Below are 26,225 nucleotides of genomic sequence, written 5' to 3' on the forward strand. Positions count from 1 at the left end.
ACTGAACTCTAGAGCTAGTTGCAATCGGACTTACTGCTTCTTCTTCATTAATTGGTGTTGGATTTTCTTCTGCTGCGGCTTCAATCACCAACACTGGGGCTGGTGGTGCTTCAATCGGGGGGCTGTCCGGTGGTGGGACATACAGCCCCAGTTGCTGTAAGAGGAGATTTGAGAATTTCTGTTTGTTAGTTCTAACAAGTGTTAGTTAGAAAAATGGGGATAGGGGGAATAGAGCAAGGGTCTAGTTGGACGTCAAAGTAACAACACTAAACCATTGTGTTAATGATGAACAATTTGTACTGTGTATCGTAATAAATGATGTCAAAGATTTTTTTTTTATTAAGGGGGAATAGAACAAGGGGGTTCATATTGGTAATAAATGATGCAAAAAAACTTAATTTATTCCTAAATCCTACCTGGTGTGGGTGTGGAATGAAAATTGTGAAGGCAAAGGGTATTGCTTACATGCCCTCTGCTATGGGGCTAAATTTGCTATGGGGCTAAATTTTGTGGGTTGCCCAACCTAAATCGGCGACTGAATGTTGAAAAGAAAACAGATTAACTCCATAATAAAAAATATTTACATTCCCCATTAATCTAAATCCAGACACACAGTCAACAACACCACCTGATCACATTAACCCCTAATCTAAGACTCCTTATGACTGAATTAACAAAATAGTTAATGATATAAAAAAACCACAGTTGTCACCTAATTACCGAATTAAAAGACACTTAATGACATCCCCTAAACACATCCTAAAACCCATAAACCAAGGATTCTTCATAATTAACTAATCACTGAACTAGAAACAACGTAATAACATATAGAAACCCAAAAACCAACTCCTCTGATCTACTAAATCACTCAATGAGTTAAAAAAAAAACCCAATTACTACATCCCAAAACGCACATCTGAAAGTCTAGATCACATCCTTCTTCTCAATCTCTTCTTTGGTATCTTCAATGAGTTGAAGAGCTTCAGAAGAAAGTGCATTAACATCATTCCAAACATTTTCTTTGATTTCATTAACAATTTGTATAAGCCTCTCTAACCAATGAAGACACTGAACTCTAGAGCTAATTGCAATCGGATTTACTGCTTCTTCTTCATTAATTGGTGCTGGGTTTTCTTCTGCTGCGGCTTCATTCAGCAACACTGGGGCTGGTGGTACTTCAATCGGGGGTTGTCCGGTGGTGGGACATACAGCCCCAGTTGCTGTAAGAGGAGATTTGGGAATTTCTGTTTGTTAGTTCTAACAAGTGTTGGTTACTAAAATGGGGATAGAGGGAATAGAGCAAGGGTCTAGTTGGACGTCAAAGTAACAACACTAAACCATTGTGTTAATGATGAAAAATTTGTACCGCGTGTGGTAATAAATGATGCCAAAGACTTTTTTATTAAGGGAGAATAAAACAAGGGGGTTCATATTGGTAATAAATGATGCAAAAAAACTTAATTTATTCTTAAATCCTACCTAGTGTGGGTGTAGAATGAAAATTGTGAAGGCAAAGGGTATTGCTTACTGGCCCTCTGCTATGGGGCTAAATTTGCAATGGGGCTAAATTTTGTAGGTTACCCAACCTAAATCGGCGATTGAATGTTAAAAAGAAAAAAGATTAACACCATAATAAAAAAGATTTACATTCCCTATTAATCTAAATCCAGACACAAAGTCAACAACACCACCTGATCACATTAACCCCTAAACAAAGACTCCTTATGACTGAATTAACAAAACAGTTAATGATTTCAAAAAACCACAGTTGGACCTATTTACTGAATTAAAACAAACTTAATGACATCCCCTAAACACATCCTATAACCCATAAACCAAGGATTCTTCTGAATTAACTAATCACTGAACTAAAAACAACGTAATAACATAGAGAAACCCATAAACCAACTCCTCTGACCTACCTAATCACTCACTGAGTTAACAAAAAAACCCAATTACTACATCCCAAAACCCACATCTGAAAGTCTAGGTCACATCCTTCTTCTCAATCTCTTCTTTGGTATCTTTGATGAGTTGAAGAGCTTCAGAAGAAAGTGCATTAACATCATTCCCAACATTTTCTTTGATTTCATTAACGATTTGTTTAAGCCTCTCTAACCTATGAAGACACTGAACTCTAGAGCTAGTTGCAATCGGATTTACTGCTTCTTCTTCATTAATTGGTGCTGGGTTTTCATCTGTTGCGGCTTCAATCAGCAACACTGGGGCTTGTGGTGCTTCAATCGGGGGGTTGTCCGGTGGTGGGACATAAGCCCCAATTGCTGTAAGAGGAGATTTGGGAATTTCTGTTTGTTAGTTCTTACAAGTGTTGGTTAGAAAAATGGGGATAGGGGGAATAGAGCAAGGGTCTAGTTGGACGTCATGCAACAACACTAAACCATTGTGTTAATGATGAAAAATTTGTACCGCGTATGGTAATAAATGATGCCAAAGACTTTTTTATTAAGGGAAAATAGAACAAGGGGGTTCATATTGGTAATAAATGATGCAAAAAAACTTAATTTATTCCTAAATCCTACCTAGTGTGGGTGTGGAATGAAAATTGTGAAGGCAAAGGGTATTGCTTACATGCCCTCTGCTATGGGGCTAAATTTGCTATGGGGCTAAATTTTGTGGGTTGCCCAACCTAAATCGGCGACTGAATTTTAAAAAGAAAACATATTAACACCATAATAAAAAGATTTACATTCCCCATTAATCTAAATCCAGATACACAGTCAACAACACCACCTGATCCCATTAACCCCTAATCAAAGACTCATAATGACTGAATTAACAAAACAGTTAGTGATATAAAAAAACACAGTTGTCACCTAATGACTGAATTAAAAGACACTTAATGACATTTCCTAAACACATCCTAAAACCCATAGACCAAGAATTCTTCTGAATTAACTAATCACTGAACTAAGAACAACGTAATCACATATACAAACCCATAAACCAACTCCTCTGATCTACCTAATCACTCACTGAGTTAACAAAAAAACCCAATTACTACATCCCAAAATCCACATCTGAAAGTCTAGATCACATCCTTCTTCTCAATCTCTTCTTTAGTATCTTTGATGAGTTGAAGAGCTTCAGAAGAAAGTGCATTAACATCATTCCCAACATTTTCTTTGATTTTATTAACGATTTGTTTAAGCCTCTCTAACATATGAAGACACTGAACTCTAGAGCTAGTTGCAATCTAATTTATTGCTTCTTCTTCATTAATTGGTGCTGGGTTTTCTTCTGTTGCGGCTTCAATCCGCAACACTGGGGCTGGTGGTGCTTCAATCGGGGGTTGTCCGGTGGTGGGACATACAACCCCAGTTGCTGTAAGAGGAGATATGGGAATTTCTGTTTGTTAGTTCTAACAAGTGTTGGTTACAAAAATGGGGATAGAGGGAAAAGAGCAAGGGTCTAGTTGGACGTCAAAGTAACAACACTAAACCATTGTGTTAATGAAGAAAAATTTGTACCGCGTGTGGTAATAAATGATGCCAAAGACTTTTTTTATTAAGGGAGAATAGAACAAGGGGGTTCATATTGGTAATAAATGATGCAAAAAAACATAATTTATTCTTAAATCCTACCTAGTGTGGGTGTAGAATGAAAATTGTGAAGGCAAAGGGTATTGCTTAAGGGCCCTCTGCTATGGGGCTAAATTTGCTATGGGGCTAAATTTTGTGGGTTGCCCAACCTAAATCGGCGACTGAATGTTAAATAGAAAACAGATTAAAACCATAATAAAAAAGATTTACATTCCCCATTAATCTAAATCCAGACACACAGTCAACAACACCACCTGATCACCTTAACCCCTAATCTAAGACTCCTTATGACTGAATTAACAAAATAGTTAATGATATAAAAAAACCACAGTTGTCACCTAATTACCGAATTAAAAGACACTTAATGACATCCTCTAAACACATCCTAAAACCCATAAACCAAGGATTCTTCATAATTAACTAATCACCGAACTAAAAACAACGTAATAACATATAGAAACCCATAAACCAACTCCTCTGATCTACTAAATCACTCAATGAGTTAACAACAAAACCCAATTACTACATCCCAAAACGCACATATGAAAGGCTAGATCACATCCTTCTTCTCAATCTCTTCTTTGGTATCTTCAATGAGTTGAAGAGCTTTAGAAGAAAGTGCATTAACATCATTCCAAACGTTTTCTTTGATTTCATTAACGATTTGTATAAGCCTCTCTAACCTATGAAGACACTGAACTCTAGAGCTAATTGCAATCGGATTTACTGCTTCTTCTTCATTAATTGGTGCTGGGTTTTCTTCTACTGCGGCTTCATTCAGCAACACTGGGGCTGGTGGTGCTTCAATCGGGGGTTGTCCGGTGGTGGGACATACAACCCCAGTTGCTGTAAGAGGAGATTTGGGAATTTCTGTTTGTTAGTTCTAACAAGTGTTGGTTACAAAAAGGGGGATAGAGGGAAAAGAGCAAGGGTCTAGTTGGACGTCAAAGTAACAACACTAAACCATTGTGTTAATGATGAAAAATTTGTACTGCGTGTGGTAATAAATGATGCCAAAGACTTTTTTTATTAAGGGAGAATAGAACAAGGGGGTTCATATTGGTAATAAATGATGCAAAAAAACATAATTTATTCTTAAATCCTACCTAGTGTGGGTGTAGAATGAAAATTGTGAAGGCAAAGGGTATTACTTACGGGCCCTCTGCTATGGGGCTAAATTTGCTATGGGGCTAAATTTGCTATGGGGCTAAATTTTGTAGGTTGCCCAACCTAAATCGGCGACTGAATGTTAAAAAGAAAAAAGATTAACACCATAATAAAAAAGATTTACATTCCCTATTAATCTAACTCCAGACACACAGTCAACAACACCACCTGATCACATTAACCCCTAATCAAAGACTCCTAATGACTGAATTAACAAAACAGTTAATGATATCAAAAAACCACAGTTGGACCTAATTACTGAATTAAAAGACACTTAATGACATCCCCTAAACACATCCTAAAACCCATAGACCAAGGATTCTTCTGAATTAACTAATCACTGAACTAAAAACAACGTAATAACATAGAGAAACCCATAAACCAACTCCTCTGACCTACCTAATCACTCACTGAGTTAAAAAAAAAACCCAATTACTACATCCCAAAACCCACATCTGAAAGTCTAGATCACATCTTTTTTCTCAATCTCTTCTTTGGTATCTTCGATGAGTTGAAGAGCTTCAGAAGAAAGTGCATTAACATCATTCCCAACATTTTCTTTGATTTCATTAACGATTTGTTTAAGCCTCTCTAACATATGAAGACACTGAACTCTAGAGCTAGTTGCAATCGGACTTACTGCTTCTTCTTCATTAATTGGTGTTGGATTTTCTTCTGCTGCGGCTTCAATCACCGACACTGGGGCTGGTGGTGCTTCAATCGGGGGGCTGTCCGGTGGTCGGACATACAGCCCCAGTAGCTGTAAGAGGAGATTTGAGAATTTCTGTTTGTTAGTTCTAACAAGTGTTAGTTAGAAAAATGGGGATAGGGGGAATAGAGCAAGGGTCTAGTTGGACGTCAAAGTAACAACACTAAACCATTGTGTTAATGATGAACAATTTTTACTGTGTATCGTAATAAATGATGTCAAAGATTTTTTTTATTAAGGGGGAATAGAACAAGGGGGTTCATATTGGTAATAAATGATGCAAAAAAACTTAATTTATTCCTAAATCCTACCTGGTGTGGGTGTGGAATGAAAATTGTGAAGGCAAAGGGTATTGCTTACATGCCCTCTGCTATGGGGCTAAATTTGCTATGGGGCTAAATTTTGTGGGTTGCCCAACCTAAATCGGCGACTGAATGTTAAAAAGAAAACAGATTAAAACCCTAATAAAAAAGATTTACATTCCCCATTAATCTAAATCCAGACAACACCACCTGATCACATTAACCCTTAATCTAAGACTCCTTATGACTGAATTAACAAAATAGTTAATGATATAAAAAAAACACAGTTGTCACCTCATTACCGAATTAAAAGACACTTAATGACATCCCCTAAACACGTCCTAAAACCCATAAACCAAGGATTCTTCATAATTAACTAATCACTGAACTAAAAACAACGTAATAACATATAGAAACCCATAAACCAACTCCTCTGATCTACTAAATCACTCAATGAGTTAACAACAAAACCCAATTACTACATCCCAAAACGCACATATGAAAGGCTAGATCACATCCTTCTTCTCAATCTCTTCTTTGGTATCTTCAATGAGTTGAAGAGCTTTAGAAGAAAGTGCATTAACATCATTCCAAACGTTTTCTTTGATTTCATTAACGATTTGTTTAAGCCTCTCTAACCTATGAAGACACTGAACTCTAGAGCTAGTTGCAATCGGATTTACTGCTTCTTCTTCATTAATTGGTGCTGGGTTTTCTTCTGTTGCGACTTCAATCAGCAACAATGGGGCTGGTGGTGCATCAATCGGGGGTTGTCCGGTGGTGGGACATACAGCCCGTTGCTATAAGAGGAGATTTGGGAATTTCTGTTTGTTAGTTCTAACAAGTGTTGGTTACAAAAATGGGGATAGAGGGAATAGAGCAAGGGTCTAGTTGGACGTGAAAGTAACAACACTTAACCATTGTGTTAATGATGAAAAATTTGTACTGCTAATGAGACATGAAAATGTCCCATCTGAATCTCTTTACTCGGGTTAGTTAGTCTATTTCGAGCAGTTACTCTCACGAATTACTTGTTTCTTTTGTCCAGGTGTCTTTTACGGAGTTCAGTGAGAAAGATGGATAAGATCGAGAGGAAGACATACTTGAGGGCATTTTGGACATTTGGAGGTTATGGTGTTCTGAAATTTCTAGTACTTAGTTGAAAAGAAGAGTCCGAAACGAACCCAACGGCGAAAACGGGAGTCAAATCGGAGTCCGAATGACCAAAGTACACTAAGTCAAAGTTGTGGTCCAAGTCAAATGACCTAAAGTCAGCAACCACCAATTCAGCAACACTTGGCGCAAATCTGACGGCACTTTCACTTCCGTTGGATGCTCGCAGCTACACCAAATCGTACACCCTTGCGCCAGCTGTTTCTCAAGGACGGGTCACGGGGTTGGTTAGATTGCCCGCTACAGTAGTCCCGGAAGTAAGTTAATACGGTGCTTCCACCAGGATCTGACGGCCACCATAACTCAGCAACACGTGGCTCCATGTGAACCTGTGCTACACCATTTTTTTGTCTCCCCGCGAAGCACAGAAGCGTCCGTCCCCTATTCAAATTACAAACAGAAAGAGAGAAAGTTAGAGAGAAACCCGAGAGAGAAGGACAGGTATTCTCGGCTGAAGGAGGATCGAGAGATGTTCGGGGAGATTGGTTTTGGGCAAGATTTGTTGGCGATTAACTTTATAAAAGAGGAGAGATCGGTTTTAGAGAAAAGAGAGAGGAGAGTTATATAGAAGAGAGCAGTAGAGAGAGAAAGAGAACCGAGAGTGATCATATCATTCGAAGTGTTTCTTAACTTTTAATTTTTTTTGTTTTCCTTTTATAATCTCTGTTTCTTAGTGACAGAAAAAGAGAGAGAATTAGAGAGAGAGACAGAGAGATTAAGAAGAGAGATATTGTAGAGAGAGAGAGACTCGGTTGTGATAAATTGTTGGCTTTGTTTTATTTTCGATTTGTTTTCTTTCTTTTTGTTTCTTATTTCTAGTGAGAGAGAAAGAGATAACATAGAGAGAGATTAGAGTAAGAGATAAAGAGAGAAACAGGAGGTTAGAGAGAGAAAGAAGGTTGAAGAAGATGAGAAAATAAATTTCCCAGAGGGAAACCATTTCCGGGAAGACGAGAAAATCGTTTTCCCAGAGGGTGCGTTTGGCAGATTCTTGGAAAAACAGAAGGAAATCACTTCCTTAGGCTCTGTTTGGTGGGAAAATCGCAGAAAAGTTAAGTTTCTTTCTTCTTTTTCTTATACTAATTCAAATATTTATCGTTTCTAGCATGAGTAGCTAAATCTTTTCTATCTAGGGTTTTAGATGAAGTCATAATAATTATTTTCTCGATAAATTTATTAAAGTTTTTACTATTTTAACGATAAAATCTTCCGGGTTTTTAGACCGTTCATGGACTAAAACCTGAGTTATATAAAGAACTCCCTAATTAGATCAAAATTAAATTGTCGTTAGAATTGTTAGGAAGACGGATTCGAAAACTCTAGGTTCCCTTTTTCTGAATACCGACTTATTTCTTTATTTATTTTTGAGTTCTATATTTTATTTCTATTTTACCACCATCAAACCAATTTTAAATCTCAATAGTTTTAAGGTTAAAATTTAGTTTAACTTAGTCTCTGAGGAACGAACCGGTCTTACCGGAACTATTACTTGACGCCCGTATACTTGCGGGTGGAGACCTTTTAGGGTAACCTTTTAGGCCCATCAACCACTTGTGGTAATAAATGATGCCAAAGACTTTTTTATTAAGGCAGAATAAAACAAGGGGGTTCATATTGGTAATAAATGATGCAAAAAAACTTAATTTATTCTTAAATCCTACCTAGTTTGGGTGTGGAATGAAAATTGTGAAGGCAAAGGGTATTGCTTATTGGCTCTCTGCTATGGGGCTAAATTTTATGGGTTGCCCAACCTAAATCGGCGACTGAATGTTAAAAAGAAAAAAGATTAACACCATAATAAAAAAGATTTACATTCCCTATTAATCTAAATCCAGACACACAGTCAACAACACCACCTGATCACATTAACCCCTAATCAAAGACTCCTAATGACTGAATTAACAAAACAGTTAATGATATCAAAAAACCACAGTTGGACATAATTACTGAATTAAAAGACACTTAATGACATCCCCGAAACACATCCTAAAACCCATAGACCAAGGATTCTTCTGAATTAACTAATCACTGAACTAAAAACAACGTAATAACATAGAGAAACCCATAAACCAACTCCTCTGACCTACCTAATCACTCACTAAGTTAACAAAAAAACCCAATTACTACATCCCAAAACCCACATCTGAAAGTCTAGATCACATCCTTCTTCTCAATCTCTTCTTTGGTATCTTCGATGAGTTGAAGAGCTTCAGAAGAAAGTGCATTAACATCATTCCCAACATTTTCTTTGATTTCATTAACGATTTGTTTAAGCCTCTCTAACCTATGAAGACACTGAACTCTAGAGCTAGTTGCAATCGGATTTACTGCTTCTTCTTCATTAATTGGTGCTGGGTTTTCTTCTGCTGCGGCTTCAATCAGCAACACTGGGCTTGTGGTGCTTCAATCGGGGGGTTGTCCGGTTGTGGGACATACAGCCCCAGTTACTGTAAGAGGAGATTTGGGAATTTCTGTTTGTTAGTTCTTACAAGTGTTGGTTAGAAAAATGGGGATAGGGGGAATAGAGCAAGGGTCTAGTTGGACGTCATGCAACAACACTAAACCATTGTGTTAATGATGAAAAATTTGCACCGCGTATGGTAATAAATGATGCCTAAGACTTTTTTATTAAGGGAGAATAGAACAAGGGGGTTCATATTGGTATTAAATGATGCAAAAAAATTTAATTTATTCCTAAATCCTACCTAGTGTGGGTGTGGAATGAAAATTGTGAAGGCAAAGGGTATTGCTTACATGCCCTCTGCTATGGGGCTAAATTTGCTATGGGGCTAAATTTTGTGGGTTGCCCAACCTAAATCGGCGACTGAATGTTAAAAAGAAACATATTAACACCATAATAAAAAAGATTTACATTCCCCATTAATCTAAATCCAGACACACAGTCAACAACACCACCTGATAACATTAACCCCTAATCAAAGACTCCTAATGACTGAATTAACAAAACAGTTAATGATATCAAAAAACCACAGTTGTCACCTAATTACTGAATTAAAAGACACTTAATGACATCCCCTAAACACATCCTAAAACCCATAGACCAAGAATTCTTCTGAATTAACTAATCACTGAACTAAAAACAACGTAATAACATAAAGAAACCGATAAACCAACTCCTCTGACCTACCTAATCACTCACTGAGTTAACAAAAAAACCCAATTACTACATCCAAAAATCCACATCTGAAAGTCTAAATCACATCCTTCTTCTCAATCTCTTCTCTGGTATCTTAAATGAGTTGAAGAGCTTCAGAAGAAAGTGCATTAACATCATTCCCAACATTTTCTTTGATTTCATTAACGATTTGTTTAAGCCTCTCTAACATATGAAGACACTGAACTTTAGAGCTAGTTGTAATCGGATTTACTGCTTCTTCTTCATTAATTGGTGTTGGGTTTTCTTCTGCTGCGGCTTCAATCAGCAACACTAGGGCTGGTGGTGCTTCAATCGGGGGGCTGTCGGGTGGTGGGACATACAGCCCCAGTTGCTGAAGAGGAGATTTGAGAATTTCTGTTTGTTAGTTCTAACAAGTGTTGGTTAGAAAAATGGGGATAGGGGAATAGAGCAAGGGTCTAGTTGGACGTCAAAGTAACAACACTAAACCCTTGTGTTAATGATGAACAATTTGTACTGTGTATGGTAATAAATGCTGCCAAAGATTTTTTTTTATTAAGGGGGAATAGAACAAGGGGGTTCATATTGGTATAAATGATGCAAAAAAACTTAATTTATTCCTAAATCCTACCTAGTGTGGGTGTGGAATGAAAATTGTGAAGGCAAAGGGTATTGCTTACATGCCCTCTGCTATGGGGCTAAATTTTGTGGGTTGCCCAACCTAAATCGGCGACTGAATGTTAAAAATGAAACATATTAACACCATAATAAAAAAGATTTACATTCCCCATTAATCTAAATCCAGACACACAGTCAACAACACCACCTGATCACATTAACCCCTAATCAAAGACTCCTAATGACTGAATTAACAAAACAGTTAATGATATCAAAAAACCACAGTTGTCACCTAATTACTGAATTAAAAGACACTTAATAACATCCCCTAAACACATCCTAAAACCCATAGACCAAGAATTCTTCTGAAGTAACTAATCACTGAACTAAAAACAACGTAATCACATATACAAACCCATAAACCAACTCCTCTAACCTACCTAATCACTCACTGAGTTAACAGAAAAACCCAATGACTACATCCCAAAATCCACATCTGAAAGTCTAGATCACATCCTTCTTCTCAATCTCTTCTTTGGTATCTTAAATGAGTGGAGGAGCTTCAGAAGAAAGTGCATTAACATCATTCCCAACATTTTCTTTGATTTCATTAACGATTTGTTTAAGCCTCTCTAACCTATGAAGACACCATGCACTCTAGATCTAGTTGCAATCGGATTTTCTGCTTCTTCTTCATTAATTGGTGCTGGGTTTTCTTCTGCTGCGGCTTCCATTAGCAACACTGGGGCTGGTGGTGCTTCAATCGGGGGGTTGTCCGGTGGTAGGACATACAGCCCCAGTTGCTGTAAGAGGAGATTTGGGAATTTCTGTTTGTTAGTTCTTACAAGTGTTGGTTAGAAAAATGGGGATAGGGGGAATAGAGCAAGGGTCTAGTTGGACGTCATGCAACAACACTAAACCTTTGTGTTAATGATGAAAAATTTGTACCGCATATGGTAATAAATGATGCCAAAGACTTTTTTATTAAGGGAGAATAGAACAAGGGGGTTCATATTGGTATTAAATGATGCAAAAAACTTAATTTATTCCTAAATCCTACCTAGTGTGGGTGTGGAATGAAAATTGTGAAGGCAAAGGGTATTGCTTACAGACCCTTTGCTATGGGGCGAAATTTGCTATAGGGCTAAATTTTGTGGGTTTCCCAACCTAAATCGGCGACTGAATGTTAAAAAGAAAACAGATTAACACAATAATAAAAAAGATTTACATTCCCCATTAATCTAAATCCAGACACACAGTCAACAACACCACTTGATCACATTAACCCCTAATAAAAGACTCCTAATGACTGAATTAACAAAACAGTTAATGATATTAAAAAGCCACAGTTGTCACCTAATTACTGAATTAAAAGACACATAATGACATCCCCTAAATACATCCTAAAACCCATAGACAAAGGATTCTTCTGAATTAATTAATCACTGAACTAAAAACAACGTAATAACATATAGAAACCCATAAACCAACTCCCCTGACCTACCTAATCACTCACTGAGTTAACAAAAAAACCCAATTACTACATCCCAAAACCCACATCTGAAAGTCTAGATCACATCCTTCTTCTCAATCTCTTTTTTGGTATCTTCAATGAGTTGAAGAGCTTCAGAAGAAAGTGCATTAACATCATTCCCAACATTTTCTTTGATTTCATTAACGATTTGTTTAAGCCTCTCTAACCTATGAAGACACTGAACTCTGGAGCTAGTTGCAATCGAATTTACTACTTCTTCTTCATTAATTGGTGCTAGGTTTTCTTCTGTTGCGGCTTCAATCAGCAACACTGGGGCTAGTGGTGCTTCAATCGGGGGGTTGTCCGGTGGTGGGACATACAGCCCCAGTTGCTGTAAGAGGAGATTTGGGAATTTTTGCTTGTTAGTTCTAACAACTTGTGGAATAAAAATCTTTCCTTCATCACCCTCTCCAAAGTGCATGTGATAGACGTAGTACACATCACGGGGAAGAAACTTAGGTTGGGCTGGATCCAATCGATTTAGGGTAAATCACTGGAAATAAAAAAAAAATGAGTTAAAAGTTCTTGCAATCAAAAAAATTAGTACTAAAGTTAATGGTAGCATTCCTTACGATATTAGACATAGCTTTTGTAAACCGGCTGAACTTATTAAGTCTGCCCTCGTCGTGGTTAGAAAACTCATTCGTGAAAAGTTGTTTGTTCACCCGGAGGACATTAGGTGCAGCAAATTGGATGCATGCTTGGTGCTGACGAGAGAAGACAATCTCGTGCAACAACACTCGAAAAAGTTGGTCATGAAGAACCCGTGGTGGTCCTTGGTGTCGACGGCGGCGAGGTTGAGGTTCAGGTGGAGGCAGGCCGGCCCAAGTATATCGGAGGCCCCAAGCGAAATTAAAAATTGGGGCCCCATACAATGGATATTAGAAAAAATTAAATAAAATTTAAACAATGCGAAGGGTAGGAATCCAACCCTTGACCTTTTATCCAAGATTTGAACTCTTTGCCACTAAGCTACGCCTTAAATTATGTTTGAAATTGGTTTAAAATATATTAGTTTTTCAAAAATTCCATACGAAATAGGAAACATGAGGCACTTGATTATTTGGGGCCCAAAGCGACCGCTTTGGTGGCTTTTGTCACAGGCCACCCCTGGGTGGAGGTGGAGGTGGAGCTTGAATTTTGATTTGATTTGATTTCTTGGGTAACGACTGAGAATTTATGTTGCGTTTATATAAGACTAGTATAAAACCTAATTTGGGGCAAAATAGTAAACTCTCTTCTTTCTTTCAATGCAAGAAACACAAATAAATAACGCCACTGTTTTGGAGAAAGCATTAAAGTTTCTGGGGAACACGGTGGAAAACAAAAAAAATTAAACCAAACACTCCTTTAATGTTGCCGGAAAAAGTCGCCGGCCGGATGTTGCCGGCGACTTCACCATCTTCTCTTCTCTTTTTCTCTCTCTCTTCTCCCTCTCTTCTCTTTCTCTCTCTTCTCCCTCTCTTCTCTCTTTCATCTCTTTCTCTCTCTTTCTTCTCTCTTTCTTTTCTTTCTCTCTCTTTCATCTCTTTCTCTCTCTTTCTCTCCGGCGAAGGGGAGGAGCCCCTTCGCCGGAGCTCGTCTGGTTTGAAGATCAAACCAGACTCGTCTGGATCCCCTTCGCCGGAGATGGAGAGGAGAAAAAAAAAAATTTGTCGCCGGATATGATGGAGTCGTCGGAGATGGTGGAGTCGCCGGAGAAAAGAAGAAGAAGCTGAAAAGGATTTGGTTGTTTGGGGGAAATAAAAAAATCAATTTTTTTTTGTTTCCACGCAAAACTTCACACTCCGGAAACTATATAGCTTTCCCCAAAGCGTTGGCCATAAATAATTACGGTGCTTCTCAGTCATTGTGCGTCAATGTTTCTGTCCCTTGGATCACGATAAGGGCTTGCGCCATCGAACTTATCAACCCTCGGATTTGAGGAACACGGATGTGGTGGCACATGATGGGACGTTATCTTGGAACACGCTCACCTTTACCCGTCATCTACTAGGAGAATGATATATCCGTTTATACAAGAGAGATGGGGGCATGGGGCCCCTCTTCTATAATTTTATACTTCCTTTTATACTAAACAATAAAAAAATAACGTATAAGGGATTCGTTTTTTTACAACATAAAACAGGTTTGTTCTTTTTTTTCTTCTTCTTCTTTTGTCCTGCCACCAGTCGCTAAATTAATTTTATTCCTACGTATGATTTATCTGCTCAACCCTCGTTAAGTGTTTCTATAGATGGCTTCACCCTTTCTTCAATCAATCCTTTTCTTACAACAATGTTTTGTTCATGTAGGTGCACCCTAAATTACTCTCTTGGTGCCTTCGTATAGGCCTTTCAAACGGATCCAAAATTGTTCTTAGGGCTCTCCAAGCGCAAGCCATTGACCTTTCTTCTTCGTTTCTTATCTTTTATTTTTTCTCTACTCTCTCCTCTCTTCAAAGACCTTGCAAGAAAAATCTAGCGCTTTGGACCTTGAAGATCCGAACTTGCTTATGGATTTGAGACCTTGATTTGTTGCTCATGTTTGATGCAAGGATTTATGCCCTAGCTTGCATGGATGCAATTATTTAATTTTTTTTATTTTTTCGTTTCTTCTGATCTGAGCCCTAGCTTGAAAGCCATTATACCTCCCGACTAGTCCAAACCGTGACCTTAAGCAAAGTAGTAGACTGACCAGTCCGAACCCTGACAAAATTTCCTCGGACTGGACAACCCAGAGATCTCCCATTAACGAACAGTCTTAGACAATACTTTGGACCTCAACCTCGTTAGTCTTAGAAATGCATCTATGGGTGCCGTGAGTCAATGAAAATTGACCATGGCCAATCTCTCAAGAAAATCACCAAGAACAAGTGCGCCGACAAACGTACCCTTTACTGATAGGAAATTACCTATAAAGAAGTTAACACAAAAATAATTTATTAATCGAAATTATGGGGCTTACAACTCGTTAACAATATCTATATTTGTACTCCATCTAGGTAACTGTAATAATAATCAACAACGATGCTCTGCCCGGTGGGAATCCTGCCCAATCCTAACGCACCACGCGGGCAGAGCATCACGAGGGTTTGTTTTGTTAGTTAGAGTGGGCCGATTTTGTAGTTTGGTCCCTTACATTTGTTTTAGTTATAAACAAAGGTTTTCTATCAAATAGAGTTTCCTCTTGAGATATCTCTAATTGTCCAACACATCAATATTCGATTTTCAACCAACAGAAGTTGAGTTTTCTTTATTTTTTAAATAACTAATTATTTATTACAAAAAAAAAACTATGCCACATAAGTAAATAAGATAAGTTTAGAGTTTTGCATTGGAGACACAAAAAATTGAGGATCTCTATTTTCGTTGCATAGGAGTGAGAATCTCAATTGAAACTTGACAATAGGACGAACAAAGATTTTTTGAGGTTTTGCATGGGAGATGCTCTTACCTGTTTTCCATATTTCCAACCGTTAATGGCGAAAGGGTTGTTTGCGAACATGATGAAAAAGTTATTTGCTTTCAAATGATGCAAATCACAACAAAAACGAGATGATTGGCTATGGCCTATGGGTTCACATATGATCTTAGGAGTGTCCTCTTGAGATAGCTCTGTTCCGTCCTCGACACACTATCTTAGAGATCTAAATAGAGTGTTGCACTAGAGAGAGTTTTTGAGAAAAAAACTCTACAAATCATATGTGGCACTCAGTGTTTCTCTCATAGATAGCTCTTTCCTATTATCCGAATCAATCAGAAATCAAAACAAAACGCCATCACCACGGATATTTTCAAATCAATTTTCTCTCTTCTTTACAGATTTGGAAACCAAATCAATTTTCTTTATCTTATTATGTAAAAAAAAAAATTTGATTCAAATCAATTTTCTCTCACTTGACTTCCAGATTTGGAAAGAGTATATTTTCGGGATCAATTTAGCGTGATTTGGGGGGTAATATACAAAATATATGTATCACTTTCTCTCACTTAACTTTCAGATTTGGAAATAGTATATTTTTCTGGGAACATTAAAGCACCATTTGTTTTCGTTTTTACTCATACATAAATACACATCGAATACAAATTATGAAACAAATACGTAAATGTTATTTAAGACGAGGAAACCATCATTTGTCATGTATACAACGTAATTTATCAAATGTATGTGGGTCTTGTTCAATAAATTACACATAATTTATTTTACATCACACATCGTTTACATTCTGTTACAAAAAAAACGTACAAAATCTTCTCTGGTTCAAAAATGGTGCTCATCCATGTACTCTCCATTTGTACGTCTTGAGCAGGACAAACAATAGTTACACTATATTGTCGAAGAGCATATCCAAATGCTTTTGCACCACTAGGAAACAACTAACCAACTTCAGTAAATATTTTATCCGAGCCATCAGGTTTTTGTTTCGTTGACTTACTGTGATTTGATGATTCTGTTTGATATTCCATCTGTTATATCAAATCTACACACACAAATACACATACATTAAAAAAAAAGAAATCATATATTGTATTATAAACTACATGCACAGTTCCGTAAATTATGTATAATGTTTGTCAAAATTTGATAATATTTAAAGGTTTTGAGTAGTTTGGTAAGCTTAACAAGGCTACTGTTTTGTGTGAAAAGTACGCGTAATGGTAAATAAATAATACATAATTTATGTGCAGTTTTGGTAACTGTTCTGGGAAAAAATGACGAGAAATGTTGGATAAATTTTTCATACTGTATGAACTTTTGGTAAAATATTTTTGATATCATTGATAAAATACGTATAATTTGTATGACAAATACACATTTATATCATTCATTAATAATAACAACTTACTGGAAATTTTGGGTAATGTACTGTAAAGTATGGGAATGTATCGTACATTACCTATATTGTATATTCTGTTATGAGAAACCGTACGGATAATCACCAGGTTCCAAAGTTGTACGGATGGATAAATCTGATATGAAGAATATCATAAACCACAAAAGATTAAACATAAATCTAAAGAAATATGAAATTATCATTGAATGCAAACATAAAATATCAAATTTGAAGGAGTCGTTGAATAAGGAATAAACATCAAGATCTAAAGTAGTTATGAAAATTTTAGAGAGAGAAAATAAACATCATACATTAGAAGTTAATGAATTAGTAAACAGATCTTATAGAATTGGATCAAAAATCTGATATGATCCATAATAGAGCACCATAATCTGATAATTTAACATGAGAAACAATATTAGATCTTAACAATGGTGATTATAATGAATTTCACAGTGTCAAACCTGATAAAAGATGAATGTTTGCACAACAATCTAATGAAGATGAAACAAGATTTCTGAGTTTAATGGAGATTTATTAAGTGAATCGGTTTTAGTGAGAGAAAATAAATTGTTTCTGTTACTGAAGATAATGAAGCTAACATTACTTTGAATAGAAACGTGATTGGAGAGAGAATGTGGGAGATAAAAATGGAGATATTCAAGGATTTTGTTGATAAATCAGTTATAATATATGAGGAAGGTTATATTAGGTATTATGAATTACTAGGGATTTGTGTTTTCTCTCTAGATGTATACCAATGGACTAGATATCCATTTACAATATTATTTTGGTTTTCAAACCCTTAATGGGATTAGAGTAGACTAAATGTTATATTAGGCCCCGTCTTTTGGGCTATAAGCTCAAAAATTATATTTTAGATTTAGCCAGAATATTCTTTTCGTACATATTTAATGTTAAGCCTGCATCTTAACATAAAGATGAGGACGAAAATATTAATTCGAATGAGAGACCTTCACGAAATACTATATTTACAGGGAAGTGTTTTACCTATAATTATAGTTGTTACTATTTGTGAAGGATTTCAAACTTTTTTTTTGAATGGTTTGTAAACAGAATACGTGGGGTTTGATACTGTTTCTTTTATGTAATGAAATTTGAGCTATGCTTGTTATTTTGGTTGATTTTAGCATACATATGTTGTGTTTTCTTTATGTACTTATGTCTTGGAAATGTAATGGAACTTCATTGTTCTTGGGTTTTTGTTACTCATGAACTGTTAAACTTGAATGGAAATTCAAGGAACTTCAAGTGCTTTCTTTGTGTTCTTATATGGAAATGGAATGGAGAACGCATGGTTCTTGTGTTTCAATAGTTTTGTTACGTCAAGAAATGCAATTAGAACTTGATAAACCTTCATGGAACTTTATCACCTTAGAGTAAACAGAGGAGTTGTACAATAAGATTACTTCATTACATACAAATTTCTTGTTAAACAACAACAACTACGGTTAGGTAAAACACCTCACTGTAAAATATAGTACTCCATTTAGTGAAGGTTCCCCATTCAAAAGTCTAGATTTGCAATACCTAACTACCTACACCTATTTTGGTCATCCTCCCATCAGTTTAGGTAGGAAAAATGCAATTAAAACTTGATAAAACTTCATGGAACTTTAACACCTTACAGAAAACAGAGGAGTTGTACTATAAGATTACTTCATTACATACAAAATTTCTTGTTAAACAACAACAACTACAGTTAGGTAAAACACCTCACTGTAAATATAGTATTTAGTGAAGGCTCCCCATTAGAAAAAAAACGTCTAGATTTGCAATACCTGACTACCTACACCTATTTTGGCCCTCCTCCATTCAGTTTTGGCAGGGAATGCAATTAGAATTTGATAAAACTTCATGAAACTTTGTCACCTTACAGAAAACAGAGGAGTTGTACAATAAGATTACTTCATTACATATGAAATTTTTTGTTGATGTGAAATCTAGTGAACCTAAATACTAGGCTTAGATCAAATTAAAACTCGCAAGTGTACGAACCATATGTAAATATGGTATGTATTACGAAGTCGATCCCACGAGGATTTGTTCAGAATTAAGTCTAAACTTAAAACTAACTAATAAACTAGGAAAGAAAATAGTTGATTTTGCAAATAATTTGAGAAACTAAAAATTGAAACTTAGAAAACAAATTTAAGTTGTGATGAAAATCTATAAGTTGGTATATATAGGATATTGGAATTCACCACTAACAATCATATTCGAATCTAATATCTAATTCAAATTATTATCCCTCTTTTGATAACTCAAAAATTGTTAGAAATCAATCTTCAATTTTCGGAAGATAAAGCAATAAAAGACCCTTCTCAATTAACTAAACCCATAACCCACTTCACTTAAAATATCATGCAATTAAGAACCAAGTTGTTAGTTTCTTAGGCTAACCGAAATACGATTAATTATGAAACATTAAGGCACACTAAAAGAGATAATAAAATAAATTGTGATACTAGAATTTCAAATACTCATGTTAGGGTTTCATCCTCTATCCTAGTGGAAGAGTTAGAAACCCATGGATATTAAATACATGGTTCAATTAATGATAAACAAGTAAAGAAAAAGATAAGAGAGAAAGATAAAACCGAATTAATATTTGATGAAGCCCTCGTCTTTCTCCAAAACTTGTCTTCGATGAAGCTCTTGAATCTCCCAAAATTGACACTCAAAAGAAGCTAATATTGTTCTTTGATTGCTCCTTTAAAATTGCTCTTTGAGTTGGTAGTGAAGGTGTGTTTCAACTCTTGGCTTCTCAGTCCTTTTATAGATTGACAAAAGGGGAATTTGGCCAAAACTCCCTAAGAAATTATGACTTTGGTTAAAAAGGATTCATCAAAGTTTTTTAGGCTTCACCTCCCTGATGGCAATTATGTAATTTTCAATTTCAGTAAAAAGACCAACCTAACCCTAGTCTAAGAAAATACCTTGCAAACACCTTGCACTGCCTTGCAAACACCTTGCAGAGCCTTGCAAACACCTTACATGGTTTTTGCAAACACCTTGGATAGCCTTGCAAACAAATTGCAGAGCCTTGCGAACACCTTGGATAGCCTTGCAAAAACTTTGCAGAGCCTTGCAAAAACTTTGCAGAGCCTTGCGAACACCTTGCATGACTTTTGCAAATACCTTGCACAACCTTGCGAACACCTTGCAGAGCCTTGCAAAACTTTGCAAATACCTTGCAGATCTTTGCAAAGACCTTGCAGAGCCTTGCAAACACCTTGCAGAGCCTTGCAAAGCTTTGCAAATACCTTGCAAAGCCTTGCAAACACCTTGCAGAGCCTTGCAAACACCTTGCAGAGTCATGCAAATGGTTTGCAAATTAGTTTTTGAATTGATTTAACATGAAATTTGTTACAAATTATTATATTTTGTCTAATAAAATGTTGTATCGAAAAACTAGCTAAAACCCCTACAAATTCATAATAGTCATTTTATAAGCTCTAGCACCATCATTTTACATTTCTTCGAAAAACTTCCAAAGCTTTCATGAAATTCTCAATTTGAACACAAATACCAATTATGATTGTCCAAGAAAAAATATTTCTCATAGGCATTTCATCTAACAACTTATAGCTATTTCAACCAATCTAAGTCTTGTATAACCAACTAACGTTGCATTCCAATCAACAACATCTCTTTCAAGCATTTTATCAAACACATTGCTTGCATCAACTATACTTTCACAACTTCTATATAAATCCAACAAATAAGTTTGAACATAAACATCAAAACTAACAAATTGTCATTCATCATTCATAACTCAATGAAAATAAAGCAATGAAGAAGTTGAATTATACCTTGAAACACTATCAATTTCTCCTTCCATTGAAAGTATATAAAACTTTCTCTCTCTAGAATTTAGAACCAAAAACTAAATCAAACCCCTTAAAAGCCTCTTCAAACAACAAGCAAATAGATTAAATCACTAAAACCTAAAAACATCAACCTATCTTATAACCAAAATCGATTCAAACCCCAGAAATTTTAATCGGCGTCGACAATCCAACTCGGTTCGATCATGAGAAAAACTCAAATTCCTGATTTATTAGTTAGATTATTACTAGGTATTTCTAATTGAATGAAGGGTATTTTTGACTCTTAAAAAGTTGGTGCCTTTAAAAATGTCCTTCAAGTCTATTTTTATAACTTACTTGGGGCCTAGCTAGTTAAAAAGATGGGTTGTCTTTTTAACAAAAAAATACTAGAAAATTGGGCCTCCGGCCCAATTTCCTGTTGACAAAATTGATTTAATTAGGAACTTCTATATCTCAGTCTACTTGCTGACTACCATTGAGAGCACCTAGGGCGGTTTCCCATTCTTGATAATTGTAGGCCTCGGACCATTAGAAGTTGCTGATTTCCGGTTTTCCATGATGCTCCACAGACCCAGTAACTTCCCAAAACACAATTAAGCTGGAGCCCAAAACACAATTAAGCTGGAGCCGCCATATGTAAATTAGGAGGGTTTTTTACTCTTGTTTGACTGCAGGGACGAACCTTTAGATTTCCAATCTAGTGGATGATGACATCACCCACTAAATTCTTAGAATCATTCCTGCTCCTATTAATGTGAATGGCACCAAGTCACCAACATGAAATGGTCTAAAATCTAAGTCCCCACAACTATTTTCTGTTGCTAACGCCCCCTGTAGAATGCACAACTGCAGAACGCAAGTTGTATTAACTATCTTCACCAACTTCTTCAAGTTAATAATTTCTTTGTATTTTCGAGAGTTTGCTACAAAAACCATGTAACTTAATTATTCTACCAAAATTAATATGTTAAAGACTATAATATAAAACCCGAAAAAGGAGTACTTTACGTACTCATCACTTGTTAAACAACAACAACTACAGTTAGGTAAAATACCTCACTGTAAATATAATATTTAGTGAAGGCTCCCCATTCGAAAAAAAAAACGTCTAGATTTGCAATACCTGACTACCTACACCTATTTTGGCCATCCTCCATTCAATTTTAGCGTGAATCAGCCGTCTAACACTTGTATTTGCATGCCAATATTTTCAAACCTTTTCCAAGTGAAGGGTGTAGGTCATGCCTTGGTTTTATAGAGGATGACTATTGGAGGGAAGGTGGAGGGCAAGCTTGAAATAATATTCCAACAACTAGAAGAAGAGAGAAATTGATTTGGACTATTGATCTTCTTATGCATGTGCAGACCGTCAGATTTGGAGGGGGTATTTTCGTCTGAGATGAACCATGTGACTCTCACGTCCCTCATATAACGACCATTTAATGGAAAATCATCCTTTAGGGGTTAACGCTTAAACGATAATCATTTCAGAGTGTAGTCGGTCAATTACTAAATCTCCCTTCCTTATATCCAAATCAAAATTAACTAAAAATATTATATATCTAATTCAGTTTAGAGATCCTTAAGATGACACTTTAAATTTAGAGCGTCCTCTGGAGGATCTCTAAGTGTCATATAAGTACATCAATTAATTTTGTACCAAAATATAGGTTTTTAGAGTTTCTGTTGAAGTTGCATTAGAGATGGTTTTCCGATAGAGTATCTATTAGTACCCAAATAGGAAAGTTACCATTTAAAAATCCATTTTTCACGCATAATACATATCACTTTTAGGCCGTGTTTGGCGCGCAAGAATGAAATGTGATTCTTGGGAATTGCAATACCATAACGCGATTCCTGGCTACTAGATTATTTTAGTTGATGTTTAGTTTGACCAGGAATAGGAATTCCATTCTTGATAAATTCTTAATTTGGTGGTTCATATAGGAATAGGAATGTAAACTTTTATAAAAGTCATGTTATATCCTTTTACTTAAAATACATAAATTATAGGTCAAATTTGTTATATATATTTTAACCAGTACGGAGTATTATTTATTCAAATTAGTAGATATGAAATAATAATTCGATACATCAATTTTAGTAGTATGCAAAGATTTTTATATAAAATAAGGTCTCGGCTATTTTTTTTCTTTTTAAACATTATGAAACCGATTTGAATGAACAAAGAAAGAGAGAGAAGAAAAAAACTAGAGATAGGGAGAGAGGGAGAGAGAGAGAGAGAGAGAGAGAGAGAGAGAGAGTTACGTTCGAGCAAGAAAATTGTTATGGTTGTGGTTGAAACCCTAGGTTCTTAAAGTGTTTTGTTAAAATATTTTGTGAAGAACGATTTTAATATTAGTCATTCTACTATTTTGTTAAGGATAATTTTGTCCATAAATATTAAACCAAATCATTCTTGGGAATGACAGTCACAAACCCACTCCCTTCACTGGGTTTGCTGTTACCCCATTTAGGGTGGAATTCTATCACTAGAGGAATAGGATTCCTCCAGCATTTCTGTGAGCCAAACAGTAGTCAGAGATGTAAGAGTTACATTCTATTCCCACATGATTCCCACGCGCCAAACATAAGATTAGAGTTTTTCTTGAGTCTTGCAATGGAAATGTTGTTAGTTTCAAAAACTGTTTAAATTTTTTACTTTGTTAACATGACTTTCAAGAATCTAGGATCACCCATATATACATATAGAAATTTTATTTCGTACAAGTAAATACATATCATAATTTCAATATAGGATTACCTATATATATATATATATATATATATATATATATATATATTAAAAAGGTATATTAGAACATTTGTTTCCAGAAAATCAAACACTCTCAGCAGACCCGATAGTATTTATTTTGTTTTCGAACGAAGGAATAGATGGGATGCTTTGTTCATGTCTGAAGAAGTTTTCAGGATCGACTTTGCTCTTTATATGTACTAATCTTGCATAGTTGTTCTTAAAGTACCTCCTTCCCCAAGCCCTACCTTGTAAATAACTTGATGTACCATTACTATTTATACCCAAATCAAGATCTCTATAATTCACATAAGCTTCTCTTGGACATTTTGAGACATAAGGAGCCATATATCTATACAAATTTCTAATCCAACTAATATGCTTATGAGATGTCTCCACACTCTTCTCATTCCACAATACTACATACATAATCATATATAAGGTTCCATTTCTATGTGGAAATGGAAGTGCAGATTCTGAAATCTCATTCATTTTTCCACCATAAGGAGTTAATATCATCAATGAAATGTCTTCTTCATATAGTCTTTTCCATATTCCTTCAAGTATAATTTTAGGAATGGGTTCTCTCACATAATCAGACTTAGCCTTGAAAGCACTCTTGTTGAGTTGAGTTCTATTTAGAAGCCGATTTAGCGGTGATTCGACTGGATATCCAGCGAAAAAAAGAGTGGATCGAATCCAACTAGTTTCCGTACAATCTTTTCGCGTTAAACCCAACTCGGGGAACTTTTGTTTCATCACACTTAAGAGTTGATCAGTACCACCAAGATACATAGAGTTGAATGAAGCTTGAATTGTTTTGTTATCTCCCTTTTTAGTAGGATTGACCACACTTAAAAGAACCCTAATAAAGAGCTCATTTGGAAGTTTATTTATAACTTCTTGCCACTTGTGAACTAGTGAAGTTGCACCTTGTTCTAGGGTTTTAGTAACTGTAAAAACAGTTACAGTTGGTGGGACAGGAACTAATCTAATCTTAAATGAGAGGACTATTCCAAAGTTACCTCCACCACCTCCTCTAATAGCCCAAAACAAGTCTTCTCCCATAGTTTTCCTATCTAGAATTCTGCCATTAACATCGACGATTCGAGCATCGATGACATTATCATCTGCTAGACCATATTTCCTTAATAATGAACCATACCCACCTCCACTAAACTGCCCACCAACACCTACAGTTGGACAAACAGCTGCAGGAAAGCCGAAGGTTCGACTTTTTTCAGCAATCCTATAATAAAGTTCGCCTACCAGTGCACCTGGCTCAACCCATGCGGTTTGATTAGCTGTCTTGACGCGAACGGATCGAAAATTATACATATCAACAATTACAAAAGGAAGTATATCAGATCTATAAGAGAGACCTTCATAGTCATGACCACCACTTCTAACTTTTATATGCATTCCATGTTTCTTTGAACAAATTACAGCAGCTTGAACATGGGATTCTTGCAAGGGTCTAATGATAAGTTGGGGTTTTGGAGATGTCATGAATCTGAGGTTGTTCATGGAGAATTCTAAGATTGATGAATAGTTAGAGGAGCTTGGAGAGTAGACTTGAATGGAAGAAGTACTTACAGAATGTTGAGAAAGGCATTTAAGAAAGTTTTCATTGATTGAGTTTGATGAATATCCAAATGAAACTATTGAGAACAAGAGGAAAGAAAATAGTATTGAAATTTGAGAGATTGGAAGATTTGAAGCTCCCATATTTTGGGTTTAATTCTTAGACTTTGTTGCTATATGAGTTTGTGCAGATATTCTTATTTATGGGGATCTCAACTTGCTACTATTAGTCTCTTTCTCTATATACTCCATTCTCCATTGACAGTTACCGATTTTGCTTCTTCTTCAAGATGGGTTGGTAGCTTGCCTTGTTAGATTTCTTGATTTTGAGTTGTGACATCATCTCCTTCAAAGTGAAATTCTTTGGGCCCTACACTCTATAAACCATTTAGGAGTTAGGACTCAAATGGTAAAGGTGAAATAGTCCTATATGAAGAAATGAAAATCTTATACCAAGTAAATATATTGAACTTGTCAGTTCTTTATCAATTTGTTTTCAAGTTGTATGTTCACAAACGATCCAATATTGCCGGCCCGCACTTAATAAATGAAAATCACTTAATAAGTGCAGAAATCAAACACCCTCTTAGTAGAGTTGTTGGTAAATGATATCTAAACAATTCAAACATTCATCCTTGTTTATCATAAGAAAATGTATCATTGAGTGCAAATGTTCAATACTTGAAAATTGGGTTTAAACAGTATGGTGGATTTGTTCCGACAAGCTACTGAAGCTATTAAGCCTAACGAGGGGGTCATATTTCCGCTAGTTACATTAATAACATAATGATGTGGTATTCTTCTAAAACCACACCTTAACAGTATTTAGTTTCCTATAATGGATCTCAATAAATTGAATTTGTCTTCCAAAAATATTACTTTTGTTAATAACTCTTACTTAAAGAACGAGAAAAGAATTTTTGATACGCCTCACCATTTAGTAAGTGTTACACTTTCGATAAGGTTATCATACTCTTTAGTTTCTTGGCTTCTAAAGTTTGTAGAATTATTTTGAGA

General features: G+C 35.8%; 1 pseudogene across 1 annotated transcript; it reads right to left on the minus strand.

The window, feature by feature from the left end:
• Positions 1 to 23,545: 23,545 nt before the first annotated feature.
• LOC147563622 (monolignol oxidoreductase AtBBE-like 13 pseudogene) lies at positions 23,546 to 25,455 on the minus strand (annotated as a pseudogene). The gene has a single exon (XR_015224914.1). The product of XR_015224914.1 is annotated as a monolignol oxidoreductase AtBBE-like 13 pseudogene (transcript).
• Positions 25,456 to 26,225: the final 770 nt, after the last annotated feature.

This window comes from Eschscholzia californica, unplaced genomic scaffold (genome assembly GCF_041429995.1).
Source record: "Eschscholzia californica isolate CP2 unplaced genomic scaffold, dmEscCali1.0.p SCAF_1, whole genome shotgun sequence".
NCBI classification, from domain to species: Eukaryota; Viridiplantae; Streptophyta; class Magnoliopsida; order Ranunculales; family Papaveraceae; genus Eschscholzia; species Eschscholzia californica.